The following is a 5,479-nucleotide window of genomic DNA, read 5'->3' as shown; positions in this document are numbered from 1 at the left end:
TCTATTGTTTCAAGTTATTTCCTTCCAAATAGGTACATGAAAGGAATGACTTCACTTTTCAGGCAACGACTCACGTGGATATATGGTAAAGACTATATACCTCTTTTGTGAATTATGTTTAGCACTAACTTTTGTTTGAAATATTGTCGAGAGAATATGAGAGGATAAAAATCTCAAATCAAAACCACAGGTGAGGAAGACTCTAGATAGGACGTAGCACAACGTGGAACTCTTTCTTAGCAGCAAAATGGGACATAGTCTAGAGAAGGACGTTAAACTCATTGGATGCGAGCTAAAGAATCATCGCCACCACCATCCAACCATACCCCTATTAGAAGGCATGCAGGAATTTTGAGATGTTCTGGTTTCAGCTTCACCACCGGGATATTCCTAAGCTCATATCGAGGGTAATCTTCTCTTTCTTTAAAATTCGGGAGACAACTCACCTAGAGTTTTGGAAATTATGTCTAGGTAAATTCTTACCTATGGATTTGAAGGATCCCACATTCATGGTTAAGAGGTTACAAGCCATTTTTCTGCAACTCGATCAACTTGTCACTCATCCCGAGCCAAAGATCATCTAAAATAAAAGACCGTCTTTTCTACCAATTAAGTTGAACTACAAGCAGTTTGATTCCCTGAGTCTCGGGGATATGTAGGCTGGGCTCTATGTACAAAATTGGACTTCATTCTAATCTCCCCGTAAATACCTCTATTTCCTAGCTTGTCAGTTTCGTCAAAAACTCCAAAAATTGAGATAGTTGGTGAAGTTTTCGAAAATTATGCTTTAAATCAAGCTTTGTGAACTACAAGTGGCCTGAATTATCATGTAACCTAAGATATGTAAGAAACCTGATACCAAAGTCCGATCATAACTCTATAAAACTCGTGGAAAAGCTAACCTCTTTTAAATTCGAATTTGTGGTTGGACAAAAGTTAGGAACGTCAACCTCCCTTTTCCCAGGTTACTTGCATCCACCCTACCCAAAGGGAGGGACAGTTGTTGACACCTAATATTTGCCCTCTACGACTAAATTTAATCCTGAGTTTCTTCGGTTTTAAATAAAATTGAAATATTTATTTCATCCAAATAAAAAAGTTTTTAAACTATTTTTATACGTAATTTTTTCATTTTAAGTAATGATTCTATATTATCATGTTCAGTTATACTAGATCATATAATTTGATTACTTAAATATTTATTCTATGGAATATTGGATTTTAATTAAGGATTATTTTGAAAATAAATATAATGATTAAAATCTTGATTTTAATATAAGTTATTATCAAAATAATTTATTTGGATAAATATGCATTTGATTTTATTAAATCAAGAAGCTAGGGATTAGAGGAACAATTAATTCATATCGAATTTCAATTTAATTTAACCAATCTATTAAATTTGATCATAATTGAAACTAATTTTGCCACAATTACAATGCAATTGGCCAATCGACTTTTAATTTGGTCAAAATTTAAATAGAATAGGCTAAATCTTAATTGAAATGATATTTTTATTGAGATTATTTTTTTCTTTCTTCTAAAATAATTTTGAAAATTACCACATACCTAATTTAATTAGGGAAATTTTAACCCAATTAAATCTAATTGGAGTTATTTTAACCCCAATTAAATCTAATTTGGGTTATTAAATAACCCCAATTAAAACTCAATTTGACACCACTTCAACATTAACCCAAGACAGGCCAAACTGTCGGCCCATTTCTCCTCTATCCTTTCTCCTTCAGTAAACAACAGCACCACAGGCCCAATGCTACACCAGCCCATCAACCTTATTCCAGCCAGAGCCAACCTACCAATCCAAATTAAAACCCAGCCCACCAAACTTCTTTTCTCCTTTTACCCGTTAGTAGAAACAACATTATCAGAAATACCCACAATGGTTTCAACCTGATAAGACACCAATGAAGACAATCCAACAAGCAATACTCCGGCTTCAACGGTGACCCGACCCAGCACAACCCGCAATCGACCCATTCTAATCCTCTCCACCCGTCCCACTCGAATTCATACGAGAAAAGCCAAGAAATTTCTAGAATTTGATGAGTTGTCTCCCCAACGGTTTGAATTCGCGATTCTCAGATGAAATGGTACGATTTCGTACATATTTGAATGAATCTCATTCGGTTTTTTAGGACAATTTGTTTTTCCCAAATTTTATTGGTCAAACATTTTCAATTTTTGCCAAAGAATTAAAAAAATTCATAGACATCGTGGATGTAAACCGAAGCGGAGGAGGGATTTGACTTTTGAATTTCAAAATTTCCTATTTTAGAAATCCCTAAATTACACCCATACACCTTTCTATAAATAGCTCAACGTGGAGCAATTTTCAGGGTTGGGAATTTTTTGGAGGTGAGAAGCAAAAATTACAAGAGAGAAAATCTCAAATACAAAAAAGGGGAGCCTTCGAGCAAAAGAAAAGCAGATACAGTCTTCTTTTAGTAGAAATTTATGCAAATTTTTTCTATTTTTCTTCTTTTTTTTTCTCCAAAATTTGGTAGGAAATTGAAATTTCTGAATCGAGGACAACGTATTTTGGAGGCGATCGATTCCAAAAAGTTTGAGATTCTATTTTGCTGCTCCTGAATAGGTAATATCCCATTCCGTTTAAGCTTTCGACTATTTCTTCTATATCTTAACCTTTTGAAGTTGTAGGTTTCTTTTAGTGATGTGGTGTGCTGGGTTGTTTGCTGTAAAGGCTTTATAGGTCATAGGTTTCTCTTTAGTGAAGAAGGATACTTAGTTTTGTTTTGCTAGGGTTATTTCCTATTATAATATGTGGTTTTCTGTCATCATTGTCTCGATTTTTTAGTTGGTCATGTAATCTTGACAATATCGAGTAATTTTTTATCTAGGTCCTCATCTGGTGCACTGTTTGTAGTTCAGGTCATTTTTTTCATTGTTGCTGTTTTTGGGTTGGGTCACTATTTTCATGGTTAAGGTCTATGTTTTGATTCTTGCTTAATGGTTTCCATCCTGATGAGGTCTTAATCGTAGATGTTTTTTGACGTTATCTTATATGCTATCATTTGTAGACGGTGTCGCAATGTCGCTAGTAGGACTATCTCTCGATGGTCATTTTATTTGAGTCTATCAGAAAGAGGGTGAGGATGAGAATAATATCCCCTGCCACTCCCCTTTCTTTAATTTGTCAGTTGCGCCTATTTTGGTATCAAAAAATTGAAATTTGATTTTCGTTTTTCTTTTGGATTTTTGTCCAGTTTGGGTTTTTGTTAGAATGGTAAATGCGATATTGCCCTGTTGAACTATGCCTGTTCGAAAAGGATATTTCAATTTTGTTGTTGCACTATGTATGTAATTTGTGTTAAGATTAAAGATTCCCGATGATTTTCTTGGTCAAGAAAGGAGGGATGAAGTCATATCCATTTTACTCTCGAAAGCTAGGTCGAAATGTGGAGTAGAGTATCACGGTTGTCTACTTCCATCTTCGAGGGTCTACTGCCAATCTTCCCTTTGGAGCATTCGGGATCATCAAGTGTTTTCCTGCCCTTGCTTGTTTTGTTCGATTATCATGCAATAATAACCCTATAACTTCACATACCGAAAAGAGTTCATTACGGTGAGATTTACATCCCGAAAGGTTTTTTTCCCTTCTTTTTTTTTGTGAAGTAATGACTTCGCTAACACAATGACGCGATTGATCTTTATATCATTTGAAGTCCAAAAAGAAAAGCTTTGGTCGTTCAGTAGTTGTTGCTACTTAATTTTTCTTACAAATAAAGTCTGAGAATTCTTTCTCAAAGGTTGCCTCTCAGAGTCCCAGAAAATGTCCCTCTAGCCCCGCTAATGTCTTCTTAAATTTTAGTCTAGAAATTAATTCAATTTCTATTTCCGTTACTACTTGAATACCTGCCACTCCTCCATGTTATTGTTTTGCCCTTACGAGCATATCTCGTTATTCACTAATTGATTTTTAATTATTAAATATCCATGTCATGTTATTTTCTCAGTTGATTAGGTATTGGGTTCCATGTATCCTCTTCCTTCATTATGTTGATCCCACGTTAGTTACTTTAATTCTCCTACCTTGATTGCGCCTATTTTTTGAGTTGATATGTGTGTCTTATTATCTCCATTTTTTTTCAATTATTTGTTTGGATCCTTGTTTCTTTACTTATGTAGTTAATATGAACAAATTTTCTTTACGTTTTCGTTCCTCCTTGGTTGATCATGTATTAGCTATTTTAGTTTTCCTATTTAGTTTGATCATAGGTTGACTTCTTTTACTCTATCGATTATGTATTAATGTTTACTTTATTTATTTTTTCTATGCATGGACATCATTCGAGTCCCACACGGACTCTTCCCTTTTTGCATATTCATAATGGGACAATAAGGCCTACTTTCTGAGTCAAGCCGAAAAAAGCCTAAAGTCAAATTAAATACAGATGCAAGGAGTCAAAAGAAGGAAAATGGGTTAAAGTCTCATCCTCGAAGCGGCTAAGAGACTTGAAAGTTTCATTTATTTATTTATTCATTTTTATTGTTGTTGTTATTTATTTTATTTATTTATTCACTCATTTGGGCCTCGAAGCCAAAGTTGTATTTAATACAGGTAAAGTGAAACTCGAGCCAAAGGTTCAAAAATTAGACTAGGACAGGTTATGGGCCAAGGTCCCAATATATAGATGGGCAAAATTCAGAAATAACATACTTATCCCCTTAATTATGAGTTTCATAGCAATAGTTTCATAATTACATAATATAACAAGTTGTATTTTGTATTTTTGCAAACTATTGCTACAAAAATACAAATACATATGATTTTTACTGCCCTTATGATCAATATGTATTTTGTATTTTTACAAATTGTTGCTACAAAAATACAAATACATACAAATACATATGCTACAAAATATAATTTGAAAAAAGTGTTGTTATTTTTTGTAATTTAATACTTAAGTATGCTGCGTTATGTATTTTTTCCTATCTAGATTAGGACAGGTTTCGTTGATTTGGGCCCAATGGCCTAAATCTTTACTTTCTCCTCCCTTTCCCCTTTTATGTGTTTATTTATTTATTAGTTTTGTTTAGACTTAGTTAAAATCCCTACTAAGTCAGCCTAAATTTATTTTATACAAGTCTTTTCTAAAGAAAAAATCAATCACTTTTTGAACAAATCAATCTTTTGGAAGTTAGTCAAAAGATGTTTTCAAACAGTCTGGATAACCACATGTTAGCGGACGCTTTAGATGCCTTAAAACCTTCCTAAAATGTTAATAGAAATCGCTTATCAGAATCTTTAAATTTAAATTATTTTTCTGTTTTGGATCGTTTAAAGTATCGTGAAGGTTTCTTATTTCCTTTCCAAAATCAAGTCTCGACTCTAAAAAAGTTAAAATTTCCACTAAACAGAAATGGCCACTCCACTGGGTATTTTTTCACTAAGTTCTAACCAAATATTTGATTTCATCTTTTCATTAACTGTTTATGT

At 33.4% G+C, this 5,479-nt stretch overlaps 1 long non-coding RNA gene across 1 annotated transcript; it reads left to right on the top strand.

Annotated features, from left to right (window-relative positions):
• The first annotated feature begins 1,767 nt into the window (after positions 1-1,767).
• LOC124895701 lies at positions 1,768-4,723 on the top strand. Its single transcript, XR_007051854.1, has 2 exons — positions 1,768-2,111; positions 4,434-4,723. It is a non-coding gene; the product is annotated as an uncharacterized LOC124895701 (long non-coding RNA).
• The last annotated feature ends 756 nt before the right edge of the window (positions 4,724-5,479 follow it).

This window comes from Capsicum annuum, unplaced genomic scaffold (assembly GCF_002878395.1).
Source record: "Capsicum annuum cultivar UCD-10X-F1 unplaced genomic scaffold, UCD10Xv1.1 ctg902, whole genome shotgun sequence".
Lineage (NCBI taxonomy): Eukaryota > Viridiplantae > Streptophyta > Magnoliopsida > Solanales > Solanaceae > Capsicum > Capsicum annuum.
The sequence above is the reverse complement of the archived record's forward strand: the minus strand, read 5'-3'. Positions and strand labels throughout refer to the sequence as shown.